The following is a 16,195-nucleotide window of genomic DNA, read 5'->3' as shown; positions in this document are numbered from 1 at the left end:
ATATAAAATTGTTCTTGGGTAGAATGTAATATTAACTGGATTTTTATAAGAAGAAAAAAAAGGAAAAGACACCTGGCTATAGAATCACAGCAGAGGTGCATAGCTTTCAATTTAGGACTGGATGTCCATGATGACAGAGTCACTGAAATTCCATAAAATTCCTGCACATTTATTAGCCAGTCAAGTAACATACAATATAATAATAAGTCATTCTTTCATTCAGGTGAATAGTAATGATTGAGTCCTAGCCTTCTCATTTCTATTTGGCTAAGCAAATGCAAGACCAAGTCATAGATAACTAAATAAAATAAAATATAACCACTAACTTAATAGTAGACAACTGTCACTTTTTCGTGATGGGAAAGACAGCACACAATATAGGGGAAGTCAGTACAACTGGACCAAAGCTGAAGCATAGACATTTCCTTGACACAACCAAACGCTTTGAGCAACTGTGTAGCTAGGGCTAGGGGCTGGAGACCGTCATCTCAGGGGACATCTAGGTCAATTGTCATAACATAGCTTATAAAAAGAAGATGTTCTACATCCCGCTTTGGTGAGGGAAAAGAAAAATAAGCATGTAAACTATACTCTCATAGATCACTGTATTTGCCATATTTATCTTGTGCAACTCAAATTCTTTATTTCTCGTCAGAACACCTACTGGGCATTCATTACTCTGCCTTTGTGACAATGGTAAAGACAGAGCTGCTGCTGTGTTTGATAACTCTTTGATATATTTAGCCAATTTTTAGCAGAAAGAATGTGTTTTCTGGATGGAACCATCAATACGCCAAGAGTCTGTGTGATAGGTGTTTGATCTTCAGCAGAGTCTTTAGGAAAAAGGAATTAAAATCAATTTTCATCATGTAATTGATATACTGACTTCCCAGCTAGACATAAGTTTTAAAACACTAAATACAGTTGCTGACTTGTTTACACATCACGGCGATTTTATACCCAACAAAATGAAATGTGGCCTGATCCTGCACCATCTTCATGATCACTGGTATGCTTGAGCCCATTGTTACAACTATTGTGTCAATCCATCTCTTTGAGCGTTTCCCAGTTTTGATTGGCCCTCTATTTAACCAAACATGATGTCTTTTACAAATCTTACTCTAGTGCAATTAGTTCAAAATGATGAAAATTGCCTTGTGAAAAGGACACAAAATAAAAAGAAATTTCTAAGAAACCTATCAAAATCATTATTAATGTAATTACTGCTTTTCACAAATCATTATCAAACCAAAAAAACCTGTTCCTGTCAAGACTATTCTGACTCATAGTGACTCTATAGGACAGAACAGAACTGCCCCTTGGGTTTCCAAGGCTGTAAATCTTTTTTTTTTTTTTTAATTGTACTTTAGATGAAGGTTTACAGAACAAACTAGTTTCTCATCAAACAGTACACATATTGTTCTATGATATTGGTTAACAACCCCATGACATGTCAGCACTCTCCCTTCTCAACCTTGCTTTCCTTATTACCAACTTTCGTTTTCCTCCTATCTTCCAGTCCCTGCCCCATGGCTGGTGCACCCCTTTAGTCGTTTTGTTTCATGGGCCTGTTCAATCTTTGGCTGAAGGGTGAACCTCAGGAGTGGCCTCATTACTGAGCTGAACGGGTGTCTGAGGGCCATACTCTCAGAGTTTCTCCAGTCTCTGTCAGGTCAGCAAGCCTGGTCTTTAGTCTTGAGTTAGAATTTTGTTCTACATTTTTCTCCAGCTCTATCTGGGACTCTCTGTTGTGATCCTTGTCAGAGCAGTCAGTGGTGGTGGCCAGGTACCATCTAGTTGCACTGGACTCAGTTTGGTGGAAGTCGTGGTAGATGTGGTCCATTAGTCCTTTGGACTAATCTTTCCCTTGTATCTTTAGTTTTCTTCATTCTTCTTGCTCCTGAAGGGGTGAGACCAGCGGAGTATCCTAGTTGGCTGCTCATAGGCTTTTGAGACCCCCGATGCTACTCATCAAAGTAGTATGTAGAACATATTCTTTATAAACTATATTATGCCATTTAGGCTAGATATTCCTGAAGACCATGGTCCCCACAGCCCTCAGCCCCAAAATTAGGTCCCTCAGGGAGTTTGGATGTGTCTATGGAGCTACCATGACCTTGCCAAGGCTATAAATCTTTACAAAAGACTGCTACATCCTTCTCTCACAGAGGGTTCAAACAGCTGACTTTCCATTAGCAGTCAAGTGCTTAACCACTGAGCCACCAAGGTTTCCTGTATAAATCATTAAGCAATAAAATTGAAAAACTCAAAACTATTTCACAATTTGTGTGGTGGTATTTTTTTATTATTATTAAATCCTATGATGTTATTTTTTTAAAATAAAGTGTGTTCTTTATGAATTTAATCCTGATAATTTCTGTCAATGTACGAAAGCAAGAATGTTCTTTCTCTAAACTAAAACTTATTAAAAATGACATAAAAAGTATTCTGGGGCAACAATGAAGTTAGCACTACCAAACAGAGATGTTTGAGCGACTGAAAAAAAAAATGGATGCTACGATATTAGTATACGATTTTGCTTATGCAAGTCCTGACAAGGACAACTTGAAGCTGACCAAAAATTTTGAAAAATATGTGTATATAGAGAATATCATCTTCTCTTGATATCTCTTGTTTTGATTTAGTTTTTTTTATAATTTAGATTTGAACTTATAATTATGTTTACATAGCATTTTGTTTTTCTCTCTAAAAGTGCATTGTTGTTGTTGTTAGGTGCCGTCGAGTTGGTTCTGACTCATAGCGACCCTATGCACAACAGAATGAAACATTGCCTGGTCCTGCGCCATCCTTAACAATCGTTATGCTTGAGCTCCTTGTTGCAGCCACTGTGAAAATCAAACTTGTTGAGGGTCTTCCTCTTTTCCACTGACCCTGTACTCTGCCAAGCATGATGTCCTTCTCCAGGGACTGATCCCTCCTGAAAACATGTCCAAAGTATGTAAGACGCAGTCTCGCCATCCTTGCCTCTAAGTAGCATTCTGGCCACACTTCTTCCAAGACAGATTTGTTCGTTCTTTTGGCAGTCCATGGTATATTCAATATTCTTCGCCAATACCACAATTCAAAAGCGTCAACTCTTCTTCGGTCTTCCTTATTCAATGTCCAGCTTTCACATGCATATGATGTGATTGAAAATACCATGGCTTGGGTCAGGCACACCTTAGTCTTTAGGGTGACATCTTTGCTCTTCAACACTTTGAAGAGGTCCTTTGCAGCAGATTTGCCCAATGCAATGCGTCTTTTGATTTCTTGACTGCTGCTTCCATGGCTGTTGATTGTGGATCCAAGTAAAATGAAATCCTTGACAACTTCAATCTTTTCTCCGTTTATCATGATATTGCTCATTGGTCCAGTTGTGAGCATTTTTGTTTTCTTTATGTTGAGATGTAATCCATACTGAAGGCTGTGATCTTTAATCTTCATTAGTAAGTGCTTCAAGTCCTCTTCACTTTGAGCAAATAAGGTTGTGTCACCTGTGTAACGCAGGTTGTTAATGAGTCTTCCTCCAATGCTGATGCCCTGTTCTTCTTCATAGAGTCCAGTTTCTCGGATTATTTGTTCAGTGTACAGGTTAAACAGGTATGGTGAAAGAATACAACCCTGACGCATACGTTTCCTGACTTTAAACCAATTGGTATTCGCTTGTTCTGTCTGGACATCTGCCTTTTGATCTATGTAAAGGTTCCTCATGAGCACAATTAAGTGTTCTGGAATTCCCATTCTTCGCAGTGTCATCCATAGTTTGTTATTATCCACACAGTCGAATGCCTTTGCATAGTCAACAAAACACAGGTAATTTACGCACCAACCACTAAGGCCAAAGACGAAGAAATAGATTTTTATCAGCTGCTGCAGTCTGCAATTTATCAAACATGCAATCAAGATGCATCGATAATTACTGGTGATTGGAATGTGCAAAATTTTGCTGAAGGTCAGTCAAAAACCACTGCAGCAGTATATTGACAGGGAACTGCCAGAAATTCAAGCTGGTTTCAGAAGAGGGCGTGGAACCAGGGATATCATTGCTGATGTCAGATGGATCCTGGCTGAAAGCAGAGAATACCAGAAGGATGTTTACCTGTGTTTTACTGACTATGCAAAGGCACTTGACTGTGTGGATCATAACAAACTATGGATAACACTGCGAAGAATGGGAAAAGTGCATTACTTATTTATTAATCAGATTATATGCTCAAAAAAAAAACCCCAAACCCGCTCATGTATGGCAAAATAAACACTGTGGCTCACAGGGGACATCCACATCAGGGCCCATTTTTAGAAAGCTCTGAGAAAAATCCAGTAGATAAAAGAAACAGCTGAAGATGTTGGAGAAAGAATTGATAAATCAAGGTCTCTGAAGCAACCTGAGGGAAAAAGTTCAGGGTATTGTTATGGATTGAATTGTGTCCCCTGAAAAAAGATATGTTGAACTCCTAAACCCCAGTACCTGTCAATGTGACCTTGTTTGAAAATAGGATCTTTGAAGATGTTATCAGTTAGCATGAGGTCATTCAGAGTAATGGTGGTGCCTGGTTGCTTTCGAACCAATCCGAACTCATGGTGGCCCCAAGTGTGAAGAGTAGAACTGTGCTCCATAGAGTTTTCAGAGCTGTGGCCTTTTGGAAGCAGATCAACAGGCCTTTCTTCTGAGGCATCTCTGAGTGTGTTTGAACTTTCAAGCTTCCTATTAGTACTCCAGCACTGTGGGCCCTTATTTAATCTGAGCGGTGCTCTTATGAAAGAGGAGAGGAGACGCGGAGATGGACACAGAGGGACAATTGCCAAGTGAAGACGGAAGCAGAGATTGGACTGATGCATCTACAAGCCAAGAAGCACCAAGGAGCCCTGCTAGGTCCTTGGGGATCAGACTGGGCAGAGTTTAGGACAGGTATCTTGAGGTCAGCAGGTGGATAGACTAATTCGACCTGAATCTAGGGTCCTCCCAGGTTGATGGGAAGAATAGAGGTGGAGAGAGAATGTAAGCCAAGGGCAAGGGGTTCAACAATAGGAGTATGACCTGGAAGAACATAAATTACCCCGGGTGGTAAATTTTCAAGGAATGCACCCAGCAGGAAGGAGTTAAGACAGGAAGTGCCATGTTCAGTTAGCCCTGCTGCTCCTTCCTCCCAGAAACACTCTCTGCTGGAAGCAATATGTTTCCAACTTTTCAGAAGTCATATTGTACCCAACGATGTCCTCATTCCATGTGCCCTAGAGCATGATAATCCCTGTAAACATCCTAAACCTGTCACTTCGGGTTCTCATTATCACTTGGACATCTAGACAGCTAGCTGACTGCAACTGGCTTGTTTGGTCTATTGTATAAAACAGAATAATTAGCATGCTCCCCTCCAAAGTAAAAGAAGGAGCTAGACTTTTACGTTTTAGTTCAAATCTCATGGAGACATCATTCATTTCAGCACTCCTTCCTTCAAGCACAATCTTGGATCAAACAGGTCACTGAAAAGCAGAGAAGTCAGAGGGAGGAGACCGTGTGGAGTGCTATTCTCCTCTGACACACATGGAGGCGCCATGGTTGGAGCTGACTCTACAGTAACTAGTGTTACTGGTTTACATATTTCATGCCACAGAGGATGAATTCTCAATAAGTTAGTTCTATTTCTTTCTCCTGCCCTCTTTTTCCTTTTTTTTTATTTACATTCTCCCTTTCCTAATAACCCAGTCTACAATTTGTACATAGATGTCGTGTAAAAACATTTCATATTTATGTCTTCAATACCTACAAATAATAAAATATATTTTAAGGGCATGGGGCTATTTGCAGTTGAAGTGACCAAGGCTGTCAGATTTTTAAGCCAGAATTCTGCAGTTTCCAGATTTTAATTCAGTAAGTGAAAGCTGTTGTTTTGTTTTTTTAAAAAAAAGTTTCACAGTGTAAATAAATAATTAAATGACCAGCACACTGTATATTCATGTATCATTCAATGCTTTCAAAGAGTCCCTTAAAATGCTAACCTAAGCATTCGTGTTGTTATTTTTCTGCTCTTGCCTTGCTCAGAATAATGGACTTTTGGTCATGAAAAGTATGCTATCTCTTTTCTTTTCCTAGAGTCTACCAATTTCTCCCTTGAAGCTCCTCTCTCCACTCACTCGGGTGAGTGCTTTATTCATAGAAGTTCTCTTCTAAATGACTTAGGAGGTAAAGACTACTGATCCCAAATGTGCTATCCATTGTATCATCAAAAGAGATAAACTCACAAAACCAAAACTTGATTATAGTTCACCTAGTATATTTCAGGAGGAATAGTGAGTCAGTGGTAGAATTCTTCTCTTCCATGTTGGGGCACTGGGTTTAGTCACTTCATGCCCAGTGAGCACCGCCCATATATTCAATGGTGGCTATGTGTTGCTATGCTGCTGAACAGGTTTCAACAAAGATGACAGACTAAGATAGACTAGAAAGAAAAGCCTGACATTTTATTTTCAAATATCAGACAATGGAAACCTGTGACTTACAATGGTTTGTTCCACAACCGATTACGAGGATGACATAGGATCAGGTAACATTTTGTTTTGTTGTGCTTGGCACCACCATGAGCCGGGGGCTGACTTGATGGCAGCTAACAACAACAACAATATATTTCAGTGGGAAGCTGAAAACAGGGAAAATGCATGAAATCAATAGTTGAAAATATCACAAAGATTCAGCTGCTTATAACAAAAATGGCCCCTGGAACTCGCTTATTATTTTCTTAAAAGTAGGTGATTGTTTGCACCAGTGGTCCTCCAACATTGCCAAAGATAGAACCACGCATAGACCCACACATGGATGCGTGCACGGAAGCACACATAGAACCACACAACAGACTTTCCAACAGATGTCCAGGCTGCATCTCATACCAATTACATCAGAGTCACTGAAGATGGGGCCCAGCAGCAGCATCTTTGCAAAGGTGCAGCCACATTTGAGACTCATGATGTACACTGATCCATTACTCCTCAAAATGTGGTTCAAGGCACGCCATCTCTGGTGTCACCAGGACCTAGTCAGATCTGCAGGATATTGGGCTCCATCCGAGACCTAATGAACCAAAATCTGCTCTTTAACAAGCTCCACAGGCAATTCCCTGATGTAATTAAAGCCAGCTTCACTCTTGTGCTCATTCTGGTCAAATGCTTTCCACGGTGCCTTCCTAATTTCCTAGAAAATGAGGATTAGTGAGTCTACATTCTTTGAGAATGTAAACACTATCTCCATAGACCCTTGATTTATCCTATATATCCTGCATAATTCAAGCTCTTTATTTTAGCTATCCATCTATCTAGCCATCCAGCTTTGTAGGTGGGATGCTCTGTGTTTTAGGGGACAATGTTAATTGGTCACAAACTGTCCCGAGAGAGCCTTTGTAGGTACCCGCTAAGCAGGAGGACTGGCATGTACTTAATTATAATGCAAGGTGAAAATGGGACTTCTTTAGACATACACCTGCCATGGAAGAAAGGAACTTGGCAGATTAGAGGAAATTTCTCTAATCTAATCAGGTCCTAAAAAAAAAAAAAGTCATATCTAAATACTTGACCCTACCTCTCACAATGAACCAACAGCCTTTCTTTCTCCCGCTCTCAAAATAAGTTTATAATTGAAATTAATTCTTAGTTGAGCAAAATATGATTCCTCTTCTTCCTATTCTCCCTCAATTGCATGTCTTTTCGTGAGCTGTAAAGGGGCATTTGAACAGGGAGTGGAGATTCAGGCTCCCTTTTATATAATTTATGACTCTACACATTCTTCCTGTCTCCCTCTTTTGGTAAAGATGGTTAATGATTTCCTTTTAGTGCAATTCAGAAGTTAATTGCTGACCTACCCCTGTTAAGGATGTCAAGCAAGCTTAGAAACTGAACCCAGCTGGCTTTTACTTTCTTCTACTTCTCATAACAGAGGCACAAAGATAACACAGAAAATATTTTGAAAAGCAAAATAATGCATTTTCATTAATAGCTTTTTTTCTCACTTTAGGAAACCCTGGTGGCGTAGTAGTTAAAAGCTACAGCTGCTAACCAAAAGGTTGGCAGTTCAAATCCACCAGGCATTCCTTGGGGCAGTTCTACTCTCTCCTATAGGGTCGCTAGGAGACGGAATCGACTCGACAGCACTGGGTTTAGTTCTTACTATATGCCAATGGGAAGCCCTGGTGGCGTAGTGGTTAAGTGCTGTGGCCTCTAACCAAAGAGCCAGCAGTTCGAATCTGCCAGGTGCTCCTTGGAAACTCTATGGGGCAGTTCTACTCTGTCCTGTAGGGTCACTATGAGGCGGAATCGACTCGACAGTACTGGGTTTGGTGTTTTTTTTTTTTTTAAATATGCTAATGATATTTCATACTGGCATGTGCTCAATGACAAGAAAAACAATTACAGGAATTTAGAGAATGTTTTCCAAGTGCTCGTCAAAGACTTGATAATATTTAGATTTGGAGCTTCTTCAAATTCGTTTTACATATGGGTGGTACAGGCACTCTTAAACACTAGTTGCTGCTTAAGCACTTAGGAAACTTAGCTGTCTAAAAACCAGGCCACAGCTAACCACCACTGGGCTAGGGCAGACATTGGCTCAGGCAGGCTGTGCTGCCTCTGCCCAGGGCCTAGGCATGGATGTGAAGAGTCTGAGCAGAGCCTCCCAGCGTGCAGCCAGGAGAATTCTTTGAAAGATCCATCCATCACACAGGGAGTCAAGAGTGAGTGGGTTCTAAAGATTAGGATCATCGCCCCTCTGTCATTCTGTGGTACTGTGGTATCTTAAGCATGTTGCTACAATGCTGAAAGTTATGCCACTGATATTTCAAATGTCCGCAGCATCATCATCCATGGTGGATAGGTTTCAGTGGAGCTTCAAGACTAAGACAGATGGGGAAGAAAGGCCTGGCAATCTACTTCAGAAAATTAGCCAATGACAACCCTAAAATCACAACAAAACATTGTCCAGTATAGCTCTGGAAGATGAACCCTCTAGACTGGAAGCCATGCAAAATACACAGTGGCCACACCAATGGGCTCCAGCATAGCAGAGGTCATGGAGATGGTGCAGGACCAGGCAAAGTTTCATTCTGTTGCTCATGGGCTGACTCAAGGACAACTAACAACAATAACAAAGATTAGGACATGGACTATGTCCTTTAAAGCACATGCTACAACCCTCCGCAGGGACTGCCAGGATTAGCAGCCACCAGCGGGAATATTCCTGCCTCACTTTGAAATGCACATGTATTCCTCTCTCACTCAGGAGGTAAGGGGCACCTTTTCTAAAGAGAAAGAATTCCTTTCACCTGAAGGATCAGTCGTGGCCACCTCCTTTAATCAAAACTACAGGAGTCCCAAAGGCCTTTTTCTGTTGCCTCTAGACTGCCCCCACCAAATCCAGATTGTTTCTGACATGCTATGCTAATTCCTCTTCATTTGCTATTACATTTCACTTAAGTGTGTCACCCAGATGAAACATCAGCCAAAACAGCCTTTAGAAAAGATATTTAGGTCTCTTTTTTACTCTAAACCTAAAATGTCTGAGTGAGTGATTGAGTCATTTCTCCTGCTCTCACTTCAGTTTCTAAATTCCATCTCTTAGTCGACTTCTCTAATCTGCCTTCTATTTCCCTAATCATGCTGTCACTATTATTGGGAGAACTAAACAGATTACTGGCTTTTTTTTTTCTAACCACGTCCAGTAGTGGCCTAATCAATACCTTTCTGGCAGCTGTTTTCTTTCCAAGGAGAACAGTAGTTAGCCCAGGCATAGCTGAAGGCATACTACCTCAAATCTTTCAACAGGCTTGCAAACTCTTATTTGACTATTTTCGCCAAAACTGAGCCATCTGTTAGCTGTAATTTTTCTCCATTCTGAGGCTTATATGACTGCAAAAATGTCTCAGAATTATCCTCGGTGAATTGATAACAGAGGTTTGAACCCGTTTGTTCCAGTTCGAACCCCTGCTGAGAATTTGCATTTCCACCCCAGATATACTGAATCATAACTTACGGTTTAACAAGGTCCCCAGGTGATTCTTATGTATAATAAATTCTGAGAAGCACTGCTCTACTAGTGGTTCCCAGAATTGGTCCCTAACCAGCACCATTAGCATCATCTGGGAACTTGCTAGAACGGCAACTTTCTAAATTTCTTACCGAAAATGATTCGTTTTGGTTCGAACCCCTGATGATAACAGTCCCCACAATCAGTTTCATCTGCCAACTGTTTTATTCCTTGTAAACAAATCCTGGAAAGAAAAATCCTTCCTAAGAATCCTTTCTTTTCTTGCTTAGCTTTTGACGCACTGTATAAATCTCCATTTTAACCTCCGATTTCGTTTCTCTGGAGGACCTGAATGCAGGGAGAATTAAAGAACCAGCTGCTTCTGCCCTTTTATATTTTTCCTTTGCTCTCTCTGCTCTTCCTCTGGGACTCCGTGCCTCATGCTGTCTGAGGCTTCCGCTGACTTCTGAAGGCCTCCACCTATCAAATGCCTTTCTTCCTGGCTCTTGACACTCACCAGGCACCACCAGGCTACTGTGAAACCTGCACAGGTCCACTCTGACTGCCCCGATCTGTGGGTCTCACACTTTCCAAACTCCTGACGAATACTTCACCATATTAGCAAGTAGCAAGTAGCCATTTGGGTATCTCTGATGAAATGGTATGCTCTTTCTCCTCCCTTGTCCATGAACAACGAGTCATTTGCATAGTGGGAGGTGACTGTGATCCAAAGGAGGCCAACTTGTTGGCGCTCATGGCAGTGTGTGATTTGGTGGATTTGTGTGTGTGCTTGTGGGCACTCAAAAAACTTTAAAAAGGTAGGGAGCACAACAGAGAACCCCTGAGGGAGCAGGAGATCAGTGGGATACAGACCCCAAATTCTCATAAAAAGACCATACTTAATGGTCTGACTGAGACTAGAGGAATCCTGGTGGTCATGGTCCCCAAACCTTCTGTTGGCCCAGGACAGGAACCATTCCCGAAGACAACTCATCAGACATGGAAGGGATTGGACAATGGGTTGGAGAGAGATGCTGATGAGGAGTGAGCTACTTGTATCAGGTGGACACTTGAGACTGTGTTGGCATCTCCTGTCTGGAGGAGGGTAGAGAGGGTTAGAAACTGGCAAAGTTGTCACGAAAGGAGAGACTGGAAGGGCTGACTCATTAGAGGGAGAGTAAGTGGGAGTATGGAGTAAGATGTATATAAGCTTATATGTGACAGACTGACTTGATTTGTAAACATTCACTTAAAGCTCAATAAAAATTATTTAAAAAAAAAAAAAAGGTCCACTGTCACCAAACCCATGCAGACCCTTAGCCCGGCATTCAGGGGCACTTTCCAGAATGGCCCTGGTTTTGTTTTGGGGCTTTCCTGCCCTCTGTTGAGATGGAAAATTTTTATATTATTTTGTGCATGATGTCTTCCTGTAGGCAAAAACCTCCCCCCATAACACACACGTTTCCTACATCACCCGCCCTAGATCTGTCAACTGCTTTCAGGTTCAGCTTAAATGTCATCTTCTTCTCTGATCTCCAACACCCACCTACCCTCCTTCCCCCAGAACTTTTAAACCCTGGGTCCTTTTGCTTGTTCTTCTCTTGTGACTTGTATCCTGTTGTGTATTTTATTGTGTGTGTCTGCATTATATTCCTCTCAGAAGGAATGTCAGCCTCCTTAAAAAAAAAAAGGCTCTTGCTTTTTTTGTATTCTCTTTGTAGCCCTGAGACCCCCATTCCAGTGGTTTTCACATGGCAGCTCCTTCATCACTGTTGTGTGGAACTGAAGTATGTCATTCACACCGTGCAACAAGTACCTGGCCCAGAGCTCATATTCTACAATATATTTTTAAGGTATCATTAACCATGGGGACTTTTCTGACTCATTTTAGTTGAAAGATGATGCTACTATCCCATTTTCCACACTGATGTGACATGCCTTCCTGATCTACTTCTTTGTAGAAACACATCTTATTCACAATACCATAATACAGGATAATGGTGAGGTCAGAGGGAGGGTGGCTGAGAGTGGGACAGTACAAAAGGAGATGAAATGGCAGAGGGAAGAAAATATGTCTTTTGACAGGTATCCGGCTTGTTCAGAATGCAGAAAATCACCGATTTGAACAGTATTGGTGTGGAAGCTCTGGGGACACATTTATTTAGATGTTTTCCTCAAGCTACCGCTCATCCATTTCTTTGAAAGCCTCATAGATTGCAAGCTTGTTGACTCTAGACTGAGGCATCAGATTTATTTTTGTACGTTGGTGTCTTTCAAATTCATATCATTGACTTCCTTTTCAGTGTCTTGTGTTCTATGCATATGCAATTTGTATTCAAAATGTCATCTAAGACAATATATCCCTCTGGCCCAGCCATGCTTTTTGAAATTCTTGCGTGAGATAGTATTTCTTCTGTTACTCCCTGTCACAGATATTTCCAAATGGCCTCTAGGAGCACGCTTTCCCCGTTCTGTAATTTTTTATCACCCTAGTTATAGCTCTCGGTTTGTCACCCAACCGACTGCCACTGAGGAACGTTCACCTGAATCAGCTGTGAGTGAGCTTTACAGGGAAAACGCACCTGTTACCCTCCAGACAGGAGCAACGCCTTATAAACATTCACTTCAAAATGAAAACAAGTAGCACATTAAAATATTTTTGTGGTCTCTATTTATAATCAGTATTTAGCTATTAGTTTACCACCAGGGTATCTAAATATGTGGATAAATTTTAAGAGTTCACCAGATAATATTATTACTATTATTATTTTGAAATAAGATCTCTTCTCTCACTGAAAGCACTACCAGTAAGTATCAGTTGCCGTGGATTTGACCCCAACTCTCGGTGCCTCCCTGTATGTCAGAGTGGAACTGTGCTCCATACCATTTTCAACGGCTGGTTTTGCAGAAGGAAATTACCAGGTCTTTCTTCTGAGGTGCCTCTGGGTGGACTCAAACTCCAACCTTTCTGTTAGCAGCCAAGGGTGTTAACCACTCTGACCACCCAGAGACTCCAGGAAATGTACTAGGATTGCCTAATCACTCTTCGTTTAATTGATGTTCATTAAGATGTCATTAATGAACAAATTATATGGAAACTGGAAATATAAAAATTGCAGGTCTGATTTGAAAGAGTCAAGAATTTGTTCCAAAATGTAAAATATCCATATACCATATCCACATTAATCTAACCATAGGCATTACAATGTAGCTTGTGTAAAATTCTAGGTTGTCAACTGAAAAAAATAATCACTGATTTAATGTGAAGTTAAGCATAAAGTGATTTTGAGACCTTGACAAATTACTGTGTGGCTAAGTATATGTTATTAAATTCATTCATTGTTGTGGACTTGCGTAATTTTTCTTGATAGCTAAAATATACATTCACCAACCTAATATAGGTTGCTTTAGGACCATATACCTACTGTGGATTTTAAACAACTTTACATTAACAAAGCCTCCATTAAAATTAAGATAGCTATGTACTGCAATGATGCTTCTCTTGCTATAAGCACAGAGACTGACTATACACATAACACAGACAGGATTTCTGTTTGTCAGTTAGCAACTCAAAGAGATCAAGCGAAACTGTTTTAAAATCTGGATTAGAAACGAATCTTATTGATTCTTTTTTTTTAATTTTTTATTTAACTATGGAAATGCAAGTTTTTATGGCACTACACGGAAACCTTGGTGGTGTAGTGGTTAAGAGCTACAGCTGCTAATGAAAAGATGAGCAGGTCGAATCCACCAGGCAGTCCTTGGAATCTCTGTGTGGCAGTCTTACTCAGTCCTATAGGGTCACTATGAGTTGGAATTGACTCAACAGCAATGAGTTTGAGTTTTTTGGATGGCACAACACAATAGCTGCAACGATGGACTCCAACATATTACAAGTTTTTGTTCTGGTGTTTTTTTTTGGGGGGGGGGATGATTATCTGTAAAAAGTGACCAAAAAAACCAAAAACCAAACCCAGTGCCATCGATTTGATTCTGACTCATACAAAAAGTGACAGGTATAGCAAATATACTTATTTCTTGATGTCAGTGAAATCTTACAGTATAACAAATGACACAATCTACCTGATAATTCCAGAAAGAAACAGACGCTCACAGGCTGGGTATTCAAATGAATTATCTTCTAAAATGCAGGATCCACCAGTATTAGTTTTTAAATATTCTGACATTAAATTTTACCAAGGTTTTTATTTCATCTTCCCCTCGATGACCAATTCTCAACATGAGGACGTCCTCGTGATTCTCAAACCGTGAAACACCTTCCAGGATTTTTCTAGTATAACTGAAATTCTAATTTCCTCCCTGTTTCTAACAAGGTTAAGAAAAAACCCATTGCTGTCGAGTCAATTCTGACTCAAAGCCATTCTACGGGGCAGAGTAGAACTACCCCATAGGGTTTCCAAGGAGTGGCTGGTGGATTCAAAATGCCAACCTTTTGGTTAGCAGCCGTAGCTCTTAACCGCTGTGCCACAAGCCTCCACCTATTTTATTTTCCAGACTCTCCCACAACTTTCTGCATTCTGAAAAAATGGCTAAAAGTAAAAGTACTACCTGCCCTCACGTATTCCAAGATAAGTCCCACTTTCACCCTTCCTCATGGTTCCTTGTTTTATAGAATGCCAAGTTTTCTCTTCTTTGAGGTGTTCTTCCTTAATGAGCATTTTCTCCATTGCAATAACCTAAGCAAAATCATCTCATCTTCAGTGGGCTTTATCTTTGACATCCCACAATATCATTACAAATACTTCATTTGTGTGATGAGATAGCTTTTGGTTTCCCTTCATAATTTTACAGGTATTTATATTGGCAAATTGGCTTGACAACTAATGCATAATGCACTTGCAACATTTTATTTTCTTTTTATGTTACATATTATTTAAAAATGGGGAGTGGAACACTTTCAAAAGAAGTTGTAAAATAAACCAAAAGAGGCTGGTATTAAATCAGGTAATGTCAGAGAAGGGCTAGATTGTAATTAGATGCAGCTTCAGAGAAATAAATGTTATGGGAAAGGTAAAGACAATAAAAATTGTTTTCTCAACTGGAGAACTATTACAAGTAAGTCTGGGTACTTTGGTGAGTCTCTTTCCAGGAAATCACATTGATCGTCAGACAGGTTTTGACCACTCTTTGTTAAGGATATGGTGATGATTCTGGAAGCAGATTTTCTAGCTCATTTAAAGAGATTACTTCAAAATCTGCTGGAAAATATCAGCCAGGAGTCTGAATGTCAAAAGGGATGATAAGCAGATCTAGAATCTGAAAAAAAAAGAAAAAAAAATCCCGCCGCATATTTTTTGTGTGTGTCTTTAGCACAGAGTCCGAAATCTCTCCAATTAACTGCAAGAATAACTGAACGGGAAGAGAAGCTCATTTGGGGTCAAGGGTCAAGTCTCTGTCTCTGCCCCTGGCTCTCTCTCTCTTTTTAATTGGGATCCTCTATGACCCTAAAGTTGAGACTTCTAGGTTGGAAGACACCACACAATAGTCACAATGATGAATTCCAACATACCAATGTTTATGAAGATGGCACAGGACCAGGCAACGTCTCATTCTCTTATACGTAAGGTCCCCATGAGTTGGAGCTGGCTCTACAGTAACTATCGACAAAAACAGCATGATCCTGAAGCATAAAAGTCTTTTCAGTTATACCAGCCATACAACTATGTGTTCATCAGCTAACTTCTGGATTATAACAATGGGCACTTGATTTGCCTCTCTGCACCCATACTACACAAAATCGCTAGATTGTTAGTCCCAAAACACTGCTTCCTTTATGTCATTTTCCTAAGGGTGCTGGGGAGCTATTAAAAGAATATTTAATTAGTGGAATATTCTAATTATGTGGTATTTAAGCAAACAAAAAATCTTGCCCCAAATTAACTTTTATTCTTTTTTTTTTTTAAATCTCACTCCTCTTCCTTAAGTAGACTGTGTTCCAAACAGCCTTATTCATGGAACTTATTCAACAGGCTTATTCATGGAACTAGTTCAAACCTTATCCATGGTTTAAAGGCAAACTCAAGTTACTTATTAGGGTGAGATACACTTTTTCATCAAAAAACAGACAGGCTGCTTAGACAACAGACACAAATTGGACAGTCCTACGCAAACTGTGATTGATCCTCTACTCAGGTTTATTATATTTTATAGCAGCAACAAAAATGTAATCCA

The sequence above is a fragment of the Loxodonta africana genome, chromosome 11 (assembly GCF_030014295.1).
Source record: "Loxodonta africana isolate mLoxAfr1 chromosome 11, mLoxAfr1.hap2, whole genome shotgun sequence".
NCBI lineage: Eukaryota > Metazoa > Chordata > Mammalia > Proboscidea > Elephantidae > Loxodonta > Loxodonta africana.
The sequence above is the reverse complement of the archived record's forward strand: the minus strand, read 5'-3'. Positions refer to the sequence as shown.